This window comes from Schistocerca cancellata, chromosome 8, assembly GCF_023864275.1.
Source record: "Schistocerca cancellata isolate TAMUIC-IGC-003103 chromosome 8, iqSchCanc2.1, whole genome shotgun sequence".
In the NCBI taxonomy this organism is placed as follows: domain Eukaryota; kingdom Metazoa; phylum Arthropoda; class Insecta; order Orthoptera; family Acrididae; genus Schistocerca; species Schistocerca cancellata.
The window spans coordinates 486,387,741-486,408,243 of NC_064633.1; positions in this window are offsets into that span (position 1 = coordinate 486,387,741).

Below are 20,503 nucleotides of genomic sequence, written 5' to 3' on the forward strand. Positions count from 1 at the left end.
AATGGGCATCTGCCAATTCCGTATTTGTAAACATTGCACTGACTGCGAAACCACGTTCGTGATGAACACTAACCTGTTGATGCTACGTACTGATGTGCTTGATGCTAGTACTGTAGAGCAATCAGTCGCATGTCAACACTAGCACCGAAGTCAACATTACCTTCCTTCAATTGGGCCAACTGGCGGTGAATCGAGGAAGTACAGTACATACTGACGAAACTAAAATGAGCTCTAACATGGAAATTAAGCGTTTCCGGACACATGTCCACATAACATCTTTTCTTTATTTGTGTGTGATGAATGTTTCCTGAAAGTTTGGCCGTACCTTTCTGTAACACCCTGTATATGGGAATGACCTTTCAGTCAACATACATCAAGCAGAGCAGGTACTTTTTGCAGACTATAAGAAATCTCATTAAAGAGGTAAAAAGAGAAGGAACTGTTATTGATTTTTCTTAATGAATTATTAAGTAGTGCTCTGTAAATGGAGTTTCCCTTAATTTTGAGGAAACACACTATTTTAGTTCTGTACAAAAAATACTGTCATATTAACAATTGATTTCGTGCATGAATATGAGTCTGTAAACAGGGTAAAATGTTACAAATTTTTGTGTGTACGTATTGTTGAAATCTTTAACTGGAAGACACATATTACTGAGCTAGAAAAAATACATAATCAGTGCCGTTTCTTACAGTGTAAAACGTTAATTACACCCATAGTAATTTTTAACGTAAAGTTCACGCTTGGGTAACTCCTCAGCAGTTCAATCGTGTATATCGGAGAGAACCGAATTAATTTGGGACAAAAAAAAAAACAGTGATGTAACGTAGGTACAGAAGAAATTTGAACACCACGTTAGGTCCACATGCTAGCATATTTATTAGTCTTTTTAACTGAAGAATACTGTACAGCACTGATTTGTTAGAAGAAAATGTACATTAACACGAAAATTTAGTTAACCTTAAAAATTTGTTTTTTGTTTTCAATTACAGAATGTAAAAGAGTGTGTCCTGACATTTCAGGCCTATAAATGTTCAAAATGGTGCGCATCATTTGCTGCACACGTTTGCAATCTACCGCGTAATGAATGTCTTACACAACGCAGTACATCTGGTGTAATGTTGCCACAGGCTGCCTCAATTCAATGTTTCATATCCTCTGGGGTTGTAGGCACATCACGGTACACGTTCTCCTTTAACGTACCCTACAGAAAGACGTCTAAAGGTGTAAGTTCAGGAGAACGGGCTGGCCAATTTATGCGCTCGCCACGTCCTATGAAACGCCCGTCGAACATTCTGTCAAGGGCCAGCCCAGTGTTAATTGCAGAATGTGCAGGAGCACCATCATGTTGACACCACATACGTCTACGCGTTTCCAGCGGGACATTTTCTAACAATGTTAGCAGATCATTTTGTAGAAACTCGTATTTTGCAGCTGTTTGGGTGCCTTCAATGAAGTGAGGACCAATGAGGTGGCCAATTTCTACACACCATACATTTACATTCCATGGTCGCAGTCACTCTACCTGTCGAAGCCAGTGAGGATTTTCTACGGACCAGTAATGCATGTTTCGTAAATTCATTGCACCGTGGTTTGTGAAACCTTCTTCATCGGTAAACAAGTAGAGATGTAAGGCATTCTCTGTTAATGCTCATTCACAGAAATTCACAGAAATTCACTCAATTATTAAAAACATTGTTACGGTCACGCTTATTTCCAAGTCCGTATCGATCTTAGTGCTGAGTTTTCACCCAGACGGCGCTTTGGCGTTAGGCGGTTGTTTCCGTATGTGATCGCTGGCCGGAGCTTAGTTGGAGGAGTGTGATGAGGTAAGAGGTGGCTGCCTTGGCGTGAAGACAGTTCGGCTCGGCTGGGGCTGTTTGCATCTCTACCTCAACTCAACGTTTCACGGATGATCGATTGGTCGAAGAGGTTCAGTGCATCACCTCCCCATCCACCGGACGTAAATTACTTTAGAGTTCTGGTTATGGGGACATTTAAAGTCATAGGTGCACACCCAATCCATCGACAATGTGCAGACGTTGCAGGAGTATGTGACCAGCGCTTGTGACGCCTTCCGGAAGAAACAATATCCATTTGAAAGAGTGCCTGATAAACTGCGAAGAAGGGCTGAAGGATGCGTCATGATGCATGGTAGCCACATAAAGCACTCTCTATAGTATTTGCTTCTATGTAAAAGACAGATTCGAAAGACAGGGCAGATTGGCCCATACGTCAAAAGGTATTCGCTTCCAGACATACACGGTCCAGTCACATTAATATGACCACCACCTATGTTCGATGTCACCGTGCAATAACCACTCACAGACGGCAGGTGGCAGCACTAGCAGTGGAGGGTATATAAAGCGCGTAGAGGGATGCGGAAGAAATGTAGTTGTTAACGTAATGACGAAACGGAGGGATTTAATTGACGTCCAGAAGGACATGACGATCTACATCTACATCTACGCGATATTTTCCGCTATTCACAATAAAGTGCCTGGTAGAGGGTTCAATGAACCACCTTTATGCTGTCTCTCTACCGTTCCACTCTCGAACGGCACGCGGGAAAAACGAGCACTTAAATTTTTCCGTGCGAGCCCTGATTCCTCTTATTTTATCGTGATGATCATTTCTCCCTATGTAGGTGGGTGCCAACAGAATGCTTTCGCAATCGGAGGAGAAAACTGGTGACCGAAATTTCATGAGAAGCTCGCGTCGCAACGAAAAACGCCTTTGTTTTAATGATTGCCACTCCAGTTCACGTATCATGTCTGTGACACTATCTCCCCTATTTCGCGATAATACAAAACGAGCTGCCCTTTCGGGCTGAAGGTCGAAGGATTTTCGAAACGGCTAAACTTGTAAACTTTTCGTGTGCCGCCGTGTTTAAAGTATAATTTACGTGGTAAAATGGCGCTATCCAAAACCGGCGCCGAAGCAACTGTAATGCACCATGAGATGAATGACAGGGGTGGAGGACAGCTGCAGAGATATATATGGGCGAATAAACGTGCAACTGTTGAGCTACTGACCGCCCAGATGAACCAAGGGACTACCAGCAGCGTCTCCTCAACGAACGTTCAGTGTACGTTGCTGCGTATGGGCCTCCACAGCAGGGGCCTGGTCCGTGCACCCATGCTCACTGTTGCAACTGGAATTCCAAGTTGCCTTTCCAGATGAATCACGTTTTTGCTCCATCAGACACATGGTCGTTGACGTGCACTGCCCTGCAACAATCGTCGGAAGTGTCCGGGTCAGAGGAGGGAGCGTTATGGTCTGGGGATACTTTTTCGTGTCATTTCCTGCGTGATTTCGTCATTCTGGAAGGCTCGATGGATCAACACAAGTTTGCATCTATCCTTGGGGAACGTGTAGTTTTTTTCTCGACACGATGGCATCTACAAGCAGGACAGTGCAACGTGTCACACAGCTCGCAGAGTACGTGCGTGGTTCGAAGAGCTCCAGGATGAGTTTATCGTACTCCTTACCAAAGGTCCCGGATTTAAACGCAATCGACCAGCAATACGGGCTGTATGCTCCAAGGATCCTCAACTCGGGAACCTGGCATCGCTGGCCACGATATTGGAGTCGGCATGGTTCCACATCTCTGTCGCTATCTTCCAGAACCCCATTAACTATCTCCCTGCACGTTACCGCTGCAGTAGGTAGTTATTTAGGCTTTTGTCAGGTAGTCACTTTATGTGATTGGGCCATTTATTATTTGCATTTTTTACCAATATTACCTACTCTACAAATATGTGATAGTTTTTTAAACTGCCTTTATGTAATACCTTAAATAATTATAGTAATTTGTTTACTAAACGCTCCATTGTTGCACTTAAAATTACAGGGTTTAGATGGTGAAAAAAGTGAGGGGTTGGAACACTAATTTTAAACAGAATGAGAGGCATTAAGTAAACAAAAAGGAGAGAACGAAAAGTAATCGGGAAAAGTTTGGTGTATATTTAATTTGAAGAAGGAAGAAGAAATAACTGAATCTGAAGAACAAAATGGATTCAGATCTGGTCGCTCCTGTACTGATGCAGTATTTGCCCCCAAAAACCTAGTGGAGAAAAGGACAGCACGGGGCCTTACAACCCACCTTGTCTTTGTAGACCTCCAGAAAGCTTATGACACAGTTCCACAGAACAAGCTATGGACAAGTCTAATTGATAATGGTGTGCCACCGAGCTATGTGAAATCTGTCAGACTCCTCTACAAAGGTTGTACGGCAATGGTAAAAGTGAGAAATCAACTATCTCAAGAGTTTGAGGTGACAAAGGGACTACGCCAGGGATGCACACTTGCCCCTACACTCTTTAAGATCTACCTAGAGGAGGCACTAAAATCATGGGTTTAGCCGAGCGGTCTTAGGCGCTGCACTCATGGACTGCGGCTGGTCCCGGCGGAGGTTCGAGTCCTCCCTCGGGCATGGGTGTGTGTGTTTGTCCTTAGGATAATTTAGGTTTAGTAGTGTGTAAGCTTACGGACTTAGTAGTTAAGTCCCATAAGATTTCACACACATTTGAACATGGAAAAGGAAATGCGGAGGAATAGGTGTCCCTATAGACGACGAGATCTTGTTCACTCTATTTTTTGCTGACGTCCAAGTGTTAGTAGCTGGAGATGAGGAAGATGTAAATTACATGCTCCGCAAATTAAAAGAAGAATATGAAAAATGGGGTCTCATAAACGTATCTAAAACAGAATATCTGAAAGTGGGAGAAAATACTGTTAACAACTTACAGGTCGGTTCTGATACCGTTAAAGGGTGTCATAATTTTAAGTACTTGGGAGTGACACTGTCGTCCAATGGTAGAAGTATGGATGATGTAAACAATAAAATAGGCCAGGGCAAGCGAGCCATAAAACAACTAAATGGTATTCTCTGGAACAAAAACATAACGCGCAGAACAAAACTTACCATCTACCACACAACTATTGAAAGTATCGCAACATATGGTGCAGAGTTGTGGGAACTAACTCAGAGGCAGAAAGATCGCCTGCTGGCTGTCAAGATGGATTTCTGGAGATGGAGTTGTGGATACTCCAGACTTGACCATATTAGAAATGATTGGATCAGAGAGGTTATGGATGTCAAAAGCACAATCCTAGACTACATAGAAAGGGAGCGCCTACTCTGGTATGGTCACTTACAGCGTATGCCTGACACAAGATGGCCAAAACGGGTATGGCAATGGACTCCACATCAAAGAAGTAAGCGCGGTAGACCAGCGAGATGCTGGAAAGATGATGTCAACGAAGCAATGGCGGCGAGAGGTCTTAATGAAGGAGACTGGAATGACCGTGAACGATGGAGATTGGGATGCGAGAGGCGGCGGCAGCCGTAGAAACCTCGCTCACATATATATAAGTTATAGAAGAAGAGGAAAGAATGAAATTGAAATATATTCCGACATTTATATGGATATGAGAATCGCGGCCAAAATTCAAGGGCGTGTTAAAAGAATGAAACCAGCCATATTAACTAGGCAGGTTGTGGAATTGTTCGAAACTCGCAGTGAAGCTAAACTGAAACACCAAAATCGATCGTTGCAGTAAAAAAAGGGCTGATGGAAACAGAAGCAGTAGAACTTAATGTAAGAGAGAGAAAAAATTTTGGGCAGAAGATTCACGAACGGACGCTTGGCCTGGCAGAAATATTCAAGACGACAGGAACAACTTCATCTGACTATCGGAAATGAGCTCAGTCTAAGAGAATGAAAATAATATGGACACCCTGAAAAACTTAAACAACACTGTGAAAACTCCCCTTGTTGTATATTGCATAGAATCCAAACGTAAATAATATTATTAATAATAGTTGGGTACATGAGTACTTGGTAATAGGCCTTCTAAAAAAGGAGTAATCCACAGAAATCAGTCGTCTTACAAATACTTGTCTGGAAATTTGAAAAGCGCATGTGTCATGCAATTGATATGAGAGCTTCAATAGCATCTAGCGTGATTAATTTTGACTCCGTCATACTTTAAGGGGGACGTTCGTGAAATTGACCGAAACGTAAATTTCCAATTTATTTTTATTCGTTTGTAAAACTTCATCAAAACTGGATCAGAGAAAACAATATATCCATACTGAATATAACAATGTATGGATGTACGTTCCACATCTCCTCCAAAACCACTGGACGGATTTCAACCAAAGTAGGTACATACATCATTTACTGTCTGGAACGACTCATTATGGGGGAAGATCCACCTTGCTATCAAAGGGGTGGTGGTTGGGGCTAAGAAAAGCGTACGCCACGATGGGAGACTACCCAGATTTTATTCATCCAGCATTTGTGAACGAGAGCAGTTTGTGACTTGCAACAAACTTTACACATACTTTCAAACTCTTACAAAAAATTTTCTTGCTTACAACCTCCAGAATTTGATGAAAGGAAAAAAAAGTTTATCACATACTACATTTTCGCTGATAATGTAGTAAAACTGTTGCACCAGGGATGACGTCATGACGTTTAAGTTTATTACTTCTTTGCTACTACCTCTGTTCGCAACACATTTAGCAGACAGTACCCACATATGTCGCTGAATGTACCTGCAACATTATATCATTGTACAACACAGAGAGGGGGGAAGAGGAGATGAATAGAGAAAGGTAAGAGGAGGAGACGGACAGAAAGAGAGGGTGAGTGAAGCAGATATTTACATAGAAAGGAAAGAGGACATAGAGAGAGAGAGAGAGAGAGAGAGAGAGAGGGAGGGAGGAGGAGATGGACAGAGAGAGGGGCGGCACGTGGCGGACAGAGGGTGGGGGTGGAGGGGGTGGATAGAGAGAACGTGGATAAGGAGATGGACAGAGAGAGGGGCATAGGAGATGAACAGATGGGTGGGGCAGAGGAGATGGACTACCAGAAATGGAATAAATACATACCCGTGCAACGTCGGGTGCTCAGTTAGTCATTATTGAAATTCTAGAAATCAACTGCCCGTTCAAGGTAGTGGTGACGACGAGCTCTATTTGGTGCCATGGGCTTAGAGGCATTACCAATTTGTCTCCCCACCCTCCACTCCCCAGAACCGACCCTTGGGTCCGCGCCTGGACCAGCAGAAGAGGGGGACGTGAGTCGCCGTGCCTGGGAGGCAGTGCCCTAGAGGTTTCTCGCAACGTGCAGGGAGGCCGGTTCCCGCGGAAGTCGGCGGCGACGCCGGAGACAATGGAGCAATCAATAGCGTAATGAGAGGACACGGCGCAGTATCTAATTATCGGCGCGGTCAAGCATCCTGCACGAGCGCTAATGGAGACAGGGGGCACTTTCTCCGCAGCCGCACTACAATGCAGTTATCTTTCTCCTCTCTCCCTGCCCCAGGCGCGGCGCTGCCCTTCCCTCAGCCTGTATCATTGTTCATTACGGGCGCGCGGCCGTGGGACACGGAGAGGGCGGCGGAGGGTGAGAGGGCGAGCCTGCCAGCTGGGGAAGAGGGTTGCAGCTCCTAGCGCCTAGTCTGTCTCCGCCCTCGTCTCGCCACGCCTCGCTGCCCTTCCGCACTCGTACGCACGGTGCTGCTGTCGCGTTCCCGTCGACACGGGGCGCTCGCGAGATCCCCGTTCTCAGCGGCTCGTGTTGTTATTCCGGAGGCCACCCCGGTGGCACTTGTCTGTTACTGGTCCAGCAAGTGAAACATCAGCCGGTCGCACAGCAGCTGCTACTCATCTGCGCGTCTCGCTGCTCGAGAGAGTGGCGCCGAGGACGAAGCAGCTGTTGCCACATCGGTGGCACGCGATACGGATCACTCTAGGAAAGGGGATCGTTTGTTTTCAAGAGTGACGAGTGGCACAGTCTTACTTCCCCAGTGTTGAAACAATAGAACAAGCATCTTTTCTCGCTCACAGTGTTCAGTTTTCTGTGATTTAGTAATTTAGATTTATAGACATTCATAACCGATTTGTGCAGTGACCGAGTGAAGTACGTGTGTAAACAGACCTGACAGTCACAACCGTATGTAGGGACACAGAACGCGACGAGCTTGAAGAAACCAAGCACGTTTTGACTTTGCACAAGCGGCCGCTAAACTGGTGAATGGTAGGGAGCTCCGCTCGACATGTTTGCAGGGTGTGTAACGCTGGAGCAACAATACTCGGTGCCCTCCTTCTACTTATGGCTACAGCAGTGATAGTTGGCATTTCGACAGGTAGTGTAGGAGCTTCGCCTATTAGCACGGTGTCTACCTTCTTCATCGCCTCGTCAACGCTATGCAACTACAGACTTCCCTCCAGCTACCGTAAGTAATAAATATCTTTCCTTTGTTTACCTCCATCCTCCATTGTTTTAATATATCCTTGAAAATAAATAGGTCGTGTGAGTTTGGAGCAGACACTTATAAATGTAATTCTGGAATCGGTACCATGTGATACGGAGCGTAATAGGTTGTGCGTGAGTGTGTGTGTGTGTGTGTGTGTGTGTGTGTGTGTAGAGATTACCACCATTCATATCATTAGCATGATACGCCGTTCAAATTATTATTATGTTGAATTTTAACCTCGCATTATCTCGTATAAATTTCTTGATTACATTTCCAAAGTTAAAAGTTTTTGATTTAGCACTACGTTTTGAAAACTACATCTATGAATTTTTGCACTGCTGATCCGTCAAGCTTCTACGGCATGAACGTTTCGATGAAACTCATTACATTTCAAGAACTCAGTCAAACTGAGTGACAGCTACGTCCAACAGATGTGAGATAAACCTTACTTCAGCATAGTGGTTCTGACTTGATTATTTTCGTTTGGAACATTATTTGCTGCGAGACCGTATTGACAGCATGGCTTTACTTTCAGGCATTTCCCATAAATTACAGAAATATGATATTATTTTAAGTGATCCTTGTCAATAATAATCATAATGAACATACATATTGCCAAACAACTTGAAATTAAACTCACCAATGAAACAAAGAAAGGAATTTATCACCTGTACCTGTTGCATTACGAAACAGGTGCCTTTCTTAATCTTTTTTGTCCTTGGACGCTTCATGACATTTCGCTTTTAATTCACATATTTTTGAGGTAAAAAAAGAGTCGACCACCTAACTACATATTCCATGACTTTATTCAAAATCAGTCATATGTCGCAGTTGCCTTAAATTTGCGTTCGTTAAACTGTCTGCTACTCTATAATTTTTAAGACTTATAAGAAACAAAGAAGGGAAAGCAGAGAAATGGAAAGAGTATATAGAGGGTCTATACACGGGCGATGTACTTGAAAATATTATGGAAATGGAAGAGGATGTAGATGAAGATGAAATGGGAGATACGATACTGCGTGAAGAGTTTGACAGAGCACTGAAAGACCTGAGTCGAAACAAGGCCCCGGGAGTAGATAACATTCCATTAGAACTACTGCTGGCCTTGGGAGAGCCAGTCCTGACAAAACTCTACCATCTGGTGAGCAAGATGTATGACACAGGCGAAATACCCTCAGACTTCAAGAAGGATATAATAATTCCAATCCCAAAGAAAGCAGGTGTTGACAGATGTGAAAATTACCGAACTATCAGCTTAATAAGTCACAGCTGCAAAATACTAATGCGAATTCTTTACAGACGAATGGAAAAACTGGTAGAAGCCGACCTCGGGGAAGATCAGTATGCATTCCGTAGAAATATCGGAACACGTGAGGCAATACTGACCTTACAACTTATCTTAGAAGAAAGATTAAGGAAAGGCAAACCTACGTTTCGAGCATTTGTAGACTTAGAGAAAGCTTTTGGCAATGTTGACTGGAATACTCTCTTTCAAATTCTAAAGGTGGCAGGGGTAAACTACAGGGAGCGAAAGGCTATTTACAATTTGTACAGGAACCAGATGGCAGTTATAAGAGTCGAGGGACATGAAAGGGAAGCAGTGGTTGGGAAGGGAGTGAGGCAGGGTTGTAGCCTCTCCCCGATGCTATTCAATCTGTATATTGAGCAAGCAGTAAAGGAAACAAAAGAAAAATTCGGTGTGGGTATTAAAATTCATGGAGAAGAAATAAAAACTTTGAGGTTCGCCGATGACATTGTAATTCTATCAGAGACAGCAAAGGACTTGGAAGAGCAGTTGAACGAAATGGACAGTGTCTTGAAAGGAGGATATAAGATGAACATAAACAAAAGCAAAACGAGGATAATGGAATGTGGTCGAATTAAGTCGGGTGATGCTGAGGGAATTAGATTAGGAAATGAGACACTTAAAGTAGTAAATAAGTTTTGCTATTTGGGGAGCAAAATAACTGATGATTGTCGAAGTAGAGAGGATATAAAATGTAGACTGGCAATGGCAAGGAAAGCATTTCTGAAGAAGAGAAATTTGTTAACATCGAGTATAGATTTAAGTGTCAAGACGTCGTTTGTGAAAGTATTTGTATGGAGTGTAGCCATGTATGGAAGTGAAACATGGACAATAAATAGTTTGGACAAGAAGAGAATAGAAGCTTTCGAAATGTGGTGCTACAGAAGAATGCTGAAGATTATATGGGTAGATCACATAACTAATGATGAAGTATTGAATAGAATTGGGGATAAGAGGAGTATGTGGCACAACTTGACAAAAAGGAAGGACCGGTTAGTAGGACATGTTCTGAGGCATCAAGGGATCACAAATTTAGCATTGGAGGGCAGCGTGGAGGGTAAAAATCGTAGAGGGAGACCAAGAGATGAATACACTAAGCAGATTCAGAAGAATGTGGGTTGCAATAAGTACTGGGAGATGAAGAAGCTTGCACAGGATAGGGTAGCATGGAGAGCTGCATCAAACCAGTCTCAGGACTGAAGACCACAACAACAACAACAACAAAGAAACAGTGTTTCAGCTGTTGTAATCTCTCTTCTAACGATTGATTAATGTACCCTTGACAACTGTGGTACTATGCAGCTGGTATTACCACCATTTACTGTTACATCAGTTCTTCTCTAGTTTTGTCTTTATGGATTCTTTCTATTTTTCCACATATGCGATTAAATCTTATAAGTTTATTCTCAGCTTTTCAGCCTCAATCCAAGGAAACGAACCTGAGTACTTGTCCCATAATTGTCTTTTAATGATTACTAAACATTTCACATTCAATACCAATGCCTCTGATGTGTATATAATTCCAGTCAGCATTATACGTCTATTTAAATCTGTTGTGTGCCTGTGTAAAATGATACAAAACCAGTACAGCGATGAAAGTGTTGTTCGTTTCTTTAATTTATCCCGTGACATGGTACCACTTTCATTGTAGTATCCGCAACTGATGGCTCTTTGGTCATAGGGAAAGAGCTTCTTCACTCATTCATATTGTCGGATACGTTTTCGCAAAACACAACGTGATCTTAATCGGTTGGAGAGAGTGGTGCATGGGTCAGTTGTCCTGTTTTAGCTGTATCTACGTGGTGTTTCGTACCAGAGATTGTAAACCGACACGTAATTCGCCTCCAGAGGTGTAAGAAATGGCATAACCAATGCAAACACGTTGGCTGATTTACCAAACCAACCAGGATTCAATCCCGGCTTGGCTCACTTGCCTTCCTCAGAAGCTAACGGTCTACGCGTTATCCAAAGCGAGCACATCGTGATGAAAGACATCTTGTTCATTTTTTTCTGTTTCTTGCGCAAAGCTTGAGGGTAGGTATAGAGGCAGCATCCTTTTTTATTCTGCATGCTGATGAAGGTTTTCAAAATAATAGTTGAAATGGAAGTCTTCTTGGCTTTGTATCAAAAACTTTTAATTTATGTTAATATGCTGCTTAAAAAACCTCTAAGATTTTTACAAAACTTGTATAAATTACATGGTTTGAAGCCGTGCTTAATTTTGATGAACGATATATTCTTCAAATCTCGTCCTACGGCAGAGCAGCAAACGCACTTTCCACGTTGTACTATTTTTCGAGGTGGGTGCGACAAGCAGCCAGCTTCTTTTCATTGAGATGAACCATGTTATTTGCAGCTACGTGCTAACTCTCTCTCTCTCTCTCTCTCTCTCTCTCTCTCTCTCTCTCTCTCTCTCTCCGCCTCTCTCAGCTACAACAGCGCGCAAGTTGATGCGATACACTGAGGTAACAAAAGTCATGGGATGCCTTCTAATGCCGTGTAGGATCTCTTTCTGCCAGGCATACTGCAGCAACTCGATATGCCATGGACTCAACAAGTCGTCAGAAGTCCCATGCCGGAGGGATAGCAGCGCTGTCTCAGGCGCTTCGCACGGTGCGCGCGGCTGCCCCCCGTCGGAAGTTCGAGTCCTCCCTCGGGCATGGGTGTGTGTGTCGTGTCCTTAGCGTAAGTTAGTGTAAGTTTAATTAAGGTGTGTGTAAGCCTAGGGACCTTAGCAGTTTTGTCCCAAGGAACTTACCACAAATTTCCATGCAGAAATAGTTAGCCATCCATAATTGCGAAAGTGTTGCCAGTGAAGGATTTTGTTCACGGACCTCTCGATTATGTCCCATAAATGTTCGATGGGATTCATCCGGGTGACCAAATCGTTGGCTCGAACTGTCCAAAATGTTCTTCAAACCAATCGCGAGCAATTGTGCTCCGGTGACATGGCGCATTGTCATCCATAGAGATTCCATCGTTGTTCGGAAACATGAAGTCCATGAATGATAGCTAATGGTCTCCAAGTAACAGAACATAGCTATTTCCAGTAAATTACAGGTTCAGGAGTACCAGAAGACACAGTTCGTTCCATGTAAACACATCCCACATCATTAAATAGCCACCACCAACTTGCTCAGTGCCTTATTGACAACTTTAGCCCATAGCTTCGTGAGGCCTGCGCCAGACTCGAAAGCTACCACCAGCTCTTACCACTGAAATCGGGACTCATACGACCAGGATACGGTTTTCCAGTCGTCTAGGATCCAACGGATATGGTCACGAGCCCAGGAGAGGCGCTGCAGGCGTTGTCGTGCTCTTAGCAAAGGCATTCGTCACGGTCGTCAGCTGTTGTAGCCCATTAACGCCAAATTGCGTCATACTGTCCTAGCGGATACGTTCGTCGTACGTTCCACAGTGATTTACGCGTTTATTTTACGCAGTGGTGCTTGTCTGTTAGCACTGACAACTCCAAGCAAATGCTGCCGCTCTCGGTCGTTAAGTGAAGGCCGTCGACCACTACGTTGTCCATGGTGAGAGGTGACATCTGAAATTTAGTATTCCCGGCACACTCTTGACAGTGTAGATCTCGAAATGCTGAATTCCCGAATGATTTCCGAAACGGAATGTCCCATGGGTCTAGCTCCAACTACCATTCCGCGTCCAGAGTCCGTTAATTCCTGTCGTACAGCCGTAATCACGTCGGACTCCTTTTCACATGAAGCACCTGAGAACAAATGTCATCCCCACAAATGCACTGCCATTTTATACCTTGGGTACGCGATACTACCGCCACCTGTATATGTGCTTACCGCCATATCATCACTTTCGTCACCTCAGTGCATTCTTCAAAACGTGTCAGTGAAATACTGATAGTGTGAAGAATTTATTTTTCTATATAGTGTAGGAAAAGGCTTTTACGATGGGCACCTGCTGCCCATTCTACGCATTATTTTACTTTAACGCTGCAGAAAATCGAAGTAAACACTGAGCTCCGTAATGGTGCACGCAAAAAAATGGTTCAAATGGCTCTGAGCACTATGGGACTCAACTGCTGTGGTCATAAGTCCCCTAGAACTTAGAACTACTTAAACCTAACTAACATAAGAACATCACACACATCCATGCCCGAGGCAGGATTCGAACCTGCTACCGTAGCGGTCGTGCGGTTCCAGACTTTAGCGCCTTTAACCGCTCGGCCACTCCGGCCGGCTATGGTGCACGCAGATCCGAGATGTAATGGTAGTTGGTCAGCTAGCTAGTCCGAATTCCCGTGTTGTTGTTTAAGTCTTAATTCTGAGATCAGTCTCCACCCAGCTGTTCATGCCTGCGCGACTACTGCGTATTATTTCCATTTGAACCTGTTTACTGAATACGAGTCCTGATCTAGCTTTACTGTTTTAACCCCATTCTTCCATTACTAGACCTTCCACAAAATCTCTTTTTTTCTTCTTATCAACGTAGCCCTTCTTTTAGTCATGTTGTGCCCCGAACGCCGGAAATGGAAGTGTAAAAAATACCAGTCACTACAGTTTGTTCGCCAAGAAGGAGGAAAGAAGAAAGATGCGGAGATGTCACCATTAGCAGACTGTCGTTTCTTATATTCTTAACCACCTCGACGTGCTTTATTGTGTGGGTGTATTGTGTCTATGTGTTGAACCAGGCACCTAGAAACAACGGAGAGGCTTCGACCCACCGTAGCCCTCAGTGGTTCACAACCCCACAACAGGCCACAGCAGTCCACCCGCCCCACCGCCGCCCCACACCGAAACCAGGGTTACTCATACGAGACGAGTGTACCCCAAATGTTGGTCGAGTAATTATGGTGTACGTGTATGTGGAGACAGTGTTAGACCAGCAATCGCCTACATAGTGTAACTGAGGCGGAATAAGGGGAACCAGCCCTCATTCGCCGAGGCAGAACCATCCACAGACTGGCACCACACCGGACCTCGACACTAATCCGCCGGGCGGATTCATGCCAGGGACCGGCACGAATTCCCGCTCGGGAAGCGGGACGTTAGACCGTGCGGCTAGCCGGGCGGGCTTATTGTGTGGGTATTGAAACGTCCCCTTTGAAAAATTATTGAATTACTGTGCTGATAAACCTCTTACATTATTTGCTTTTCAAACAGCTGATCAAAAGTGAACGTACTCAGACATTCATTAAAGTGACACACAATACTTTTAGCGCAACGCAATCTGACTTTCAGTAATCGCTACAAAGAATGGCCCTGACTAACATTAACCTATACCTTTCACAAATCACTTACCTCACCAAAAATCTTCGTTACTCGAACTACTGCAATACAGCGAGCGCCACTACTGCCAGCTAAATAAAAGATTCAAACTACGGAAGGCACTAACTACTGATAGGCATAGTTAGCAAATGAAAGATTTTAATAGAGAACAAACAATGTATTTACCTTAATAGTCTTAATATATATAGCAGTTCATGACATCCAGTCTTACAAATTTCTGAACTCTGCCATTTCTGTCCCCACATCCACCACTGCTGGCAGCTCACCTCCAACTGCTCAACGCTACGCGCTGTTCACATCCATCTGCCCAACACTACAATGCCAGACAACAATGCAAACTAGCGACAGACTGCACACAGCACAGCCAGTGATTTTCATACTGAGCGCTACGTAACGTTGCCAATAAGAAAACATAAACAGCCTACTTACAGTATTACATGGTGGTGATAGCAACTCATCCGTCGCATGGAACATCGGGTTTACCCGTCCCCCTTGGCGCCTTGTTCGAGAGGAGTAAGCTATGTTTTTGCACAGGTTCCTCCCCTCGCTTACTTCCCTTCCCATACAGTAGACAACAACTATTTTCATACCTACATGGAAATCTACATCCGCACTCTGCAATGTACGTGGAAGATGGTACCCTGTACCACTACTAGCCACTTCCTCTTCTGTCCCACTCCCCAACACAGTGGGGGAAAAACGATTATCTGTATGCCCTCGTACGAGCCCTAATCTCTCTAACCTTCAAGGCCCTTAAGCGAAATGACCCTTGGCGGCGGTATAGTCGCTCTGCAGTCAGCCTCAAATCCCGGTTCTCTAAGTTTTCTCGATAGTGTTCCTTGAAAATAACGACGCATTCCCTCCAGTCATTCCCATTTAACCTCCCGAAATACCTCCTTAATACTTGCGTGTTGTAGCAAATTAAGCAGCCTACCTCTGAATTGACATCCTTTAATCCGACCTGGTGTGGACCGCGAACATTCGAACAGTACTCGACAATGTGCCACAGTAGTGTCTTACATGCGGCCTTCTTTACAGATGATGCAAACTTTCCTAAAATTCTTCCAATAAATCGAAGCTCAGATGCCGATTCTCTAAATTTTCCCAATAGTGCTCCTCGAAAAGAACGTCGCCTTTCTTCCAATGATTCCCATGTCATTTCCGAAACATCTGCGTGATACTTGAGTGTGGTTTGGACCTACCGGGAACAAATCTAACAATCCACCTCTGAATTTCTTCAACGTCTTCCTTTAAGCCGACATGGGGCGGGTCCCAGACACTCGAACAGCACTCAACAATGCGTCGCAGGAGTGCCCTATATGCCGTCTCCTTAACAGAAGTCGACCATTTGCCTTCCCTACTACAATCCTTACATGCTCATTCCATTTCATATCGCTTTGCAACGTTACGCCTAGATATTTAATCGACGTGACTTGCGTCAAGCAGGACACTACTAATACCGTATTCGAACATTCTACATCTACATGATGCAAATCACATTTAAGTGCCTGGCAGAGGGTTCATCGAACCACCTTCATAATCCTCTATTATTCTAATCTCGTATAGAGCGCGGAAAGAATGAACACCTATATCTTTCCGTACGAGCACTGATTTTCCTTATTTTGTCGTGGTGATCGTTCCTCCCTATGTAGGTCGATGTCAACAAAATATTTTCGCATTCGGAGGAGAAAGCTGGAGATTGTAATTTCGTCAGAAGATTCTGCCGCAACGAAAAACGCCTTTCTTTTAATGATGTCCAGCCTAAATCCTGTATTATTTCTATGACAATCTATCCCATAGTTCGCCATAATACAAAACGTTCTGCCTTTCTTTGAACATTTTCGATGTACTCCGTCAGTCCTATCTGGTAAGGATCCCACACCGCGCAGCAGTATTAAAAAAAACAAACGGACAAGCGTAGTATAGGCAGTCTTCTTAGTAGGTATGTTACATTTTCTAAGTGTCTGCCAATAAAACGCAGTCTTTGGTTAGCCTTCCCCACAACATTTTCTATGTGTTCCTTCCAATATAAGTTGTTCGTAATTGTAATACCTAGGTATTTAGTTGAATTTACGGTTATTATATTAGACTGATTTATAGTGTAACCGAAGTTTAACGAGTTCTTTTTAGCACTCATGTGAATGACCTTACACTTTTCGTTATTTAAGGTCAACTGCCACTTTTCGCATCATTCAGATATCTTTTCTAAATCGTTTTGCAGTTTGTTTTGATCTTCTGATGGCTTTAACTCGATAAACGACAGCGTCATCTGCAAACAACCGAAGACAGCTGCTCAGATTGTCTTCCAAATCGTTTATGTAGATAAGGAACAGCAAAGGGCCTGTAACAGTACCTCGGGGAACGCCAGAAATCACTTCTGTTTTACACGATGACTTTCCGTCAGTTTCTACGAACTGTGACCTCTCTGACAGGAAATCACAGATCCAGTCACATAACTGAGACGATATCCCATAAGCACGCAATTTCACTACGAGCCGCTTGTGTGGTACCGTGTCAAAAGCCTTCCGGAAATCCAGAAATACGGAATCGATCTGAAATGCCTTGCCAATAGCACTCAAACTTCATGTGAATAAAGAGCTAGTTGTGTTTGACAGGAACGATGTTTTCTAAACCCATGTTGACTGTGTGTCAATAGACCGTTTTCTTCGAGGTAATTCATAATGTTCGCACACAATACATGTTCAAAAATCCTGCTGCATATCGACGTTAACGATATGGGCCTGTAATTTAGTGGATTACTCCTACTACCTTTCATGAATGTTGGTGTGACCTGTGCAACTTTCCAGTCTTTGGGTACGGATCTTTCGTCGAGTGATCGGTTGTGTATTATTGTTAAGTATGGAGTTAATGTATAGCGTACTCTCAAAGGAACTTAACTGGCATACAGTCTGGACCAGAAGACTTGCTTTTACTAAGTGATTTAAGTTGCTTCACTACTCCGATGATATTTACTTCTACGTTACTCATGTTGGCAGCTGTTCTGAAACCTCCCCTTAGAAAAATTATATACGTGACTGTGCTTAACCTGACACACAATATTTTTAGCGCAACGCAATATGACTTTCAGAAATCCCTACAAAAGAATGGCCCTGACTAACATTAACCTATACGTTTCACAAATCACTTACCTCACAAAAATCTTGGTTACTCGACCTACTGCAATACAGCGACCGCCACTACTGCCAGCTAAATAAAAGATTCAAACTACAGAAGGCACTAACTACTGATGGGCATAGATAGCAAATGAAGGATTTTGATAGAGAACAAACAATGTATTTACCTTAATAGTGTTGGAAAATCATGATATACATAGCAGTTCATGACATCCAGTCTTACAAATTTCAAAACTCCTCCATTTCTCTCCCCACATCCGCCACTGCTGGCGGCTCACCTTCAACTGCGCAACGCTACGCGCTGTTCACATCCAGCTGCCCAACACTACAATGGCAGACAACAATGCAAACTAGCCACAGACTGCACACAGCACAGCCAGTGATTTTCATACAGAGCGCTACGTAACGTTGCCAATAAGAAAACCTAAACAGCCTACTTACATAGTGCACACAGCACAGCTAGTGATTTTCATACAGAGCGCTACGTAACGTTGCCAATAAGAAAACCTGAACAGCCTACTTACATAGCCCCCATGCTCCCCACAAAAAATTTTACAAATTGTTTTGGGCAGTGGCCAATACAGATTTGAAAAAATGTTTCATAATTACAATAACAATGAAATCAAATGCACAAACTTATTGATACAATGTTGGTCAAAAGCTAAAATTCACAGTCCATAAAGACAGTCCTGATAATTCATCACAGTAAAACTGCCGTTTCTTTTCTCAAAGTCTGAGCAATAAAAGACAATGCACAAGGAAGTAGTGGATTTCCATGCAGTCTTGAAGAAGTAGTGTTGTCCTTCCAACAGAAAGACAATGCTGACTCTTGACATGCAGACAGGTAACGCGTCACAACAGAGCAAACCCACTGCAGAGTCATTCGAAGTTTTGAAGAATATTGGTAGGTAGGTCATCACAGAGCAGACCCACTGTAGTCCTGGTAGAGATTGTGGTATTGGTGGACCACCAGAGCTGCAGACCCACTGCAGTCCTTGTAGAAATAATGGTATTGGTGAGTCATCAAAGATGCAGGCCCACTGTAGTCCTTGTAGAGATGGCCAGCAGCCATCTGTTGTGACTGTGCAGGTGCACAATCACCATTGACGAGTCTTGCGGATAATAGAGCAAGTCCATAACCACCACTTGTGCACTCACAAAGTTTTTGGAATTGTCCTTAGAACCAGCAATGCTGTTATCCAGTCCCTTGTTAAATTATTAACACTTGCGCAAACACTAACAGTCCCTACTTCTCACATATTGTCCATATACTATGACCAACAGAAACTTGTGCAGTGAAATGTAACTTACAAGTTAATAATATGATGAACTGGTGTCAATTACAATTTTATAACGTAAGAATACAATTACAAAGGTACAAAATACATCATTAAAGAACATAACAATACAGATAACTCTGTAGTAGTACAGACTTTACACATATGAAACGTCCCCTTAGAAAAAATATATACGTGATTGTGCTTAACCTGACACAAATCACTTACCTCACAAAAATCTTCATTACTCGAACTACTCCAATACAGCGAGCGCCACTACTGCCAGCTAAATAAAAGATTCAAACTACTGAAGGCACTAACTACTGATAGGCACAGTTAGCAAAAGAAAGATTTTAATAGAGAACAAACAATGTATTTATCTTAATAGTGTTGAAAAATCTTAATATACATAGCAGTTCATGACATCCAGTCTTACAAATTTCAAAACTCCGCCATTTCTCTCCCCACATCCACCACTGCTGGCGGCTCACCTTCAACTGCGCAACGCTACGCGTTGTTCACATCCAGCTGCCCAACACTACAATGGCAGACAACAATGCAAACTATCCACAGACTGCACACAGCACAGCCAGTGATTTTATACAGAGCACTACGTAACGTTGCCAATAAGAAAACCTAAACAGCCTACTTACATAGTGCACACAGCACAGCTAGTGATTTTCATACAGAGCGCTACGTAACGTTGCCAATAAGAAAACCTGAACAGCCTAATTACAGTTCTCGATTCTAATTCTGGAATATTTACTTCTTCTCCGTTTGTGAAGGCATTTTGGAAGGCTGTGTTTAGTAACTCTGCTTTGGCAGCACTGTCTTCGATAGTATCTCCATTGCTATCGCGCAGAGAAGGCATTGATTGTTTCTTGCCGCTAACATACTTCACATATAACCAGAATCTCTTTGGCTATTCTGCCAGACAACGTTTTGTTGTGGAAAGCCGGCCGGTGTGGCCGTGCGGTTAAAGGCGCTTCAGTCTGGAACCGCGTGACCGCTACGGTCGCAGGTTCGAATCCTGCCTCGGGCATGGATATGTATGATGTCCTTAGGTTAGTTAGGTTTAATTAGTTCTAAGTTCTAGGCGACTGATGACCTCAGAAGTTGAGTCGCATAGTGCTCAGAGCCATTTGAACCATTTTGTTGTGGAAACTGTTATAAGCATCTCGCATTGAAGTCCGCGCTAAATTTCGAGCTTCATTATGGGTTTCATTATGGGTTTGTGTAACTAAAATTTTTCT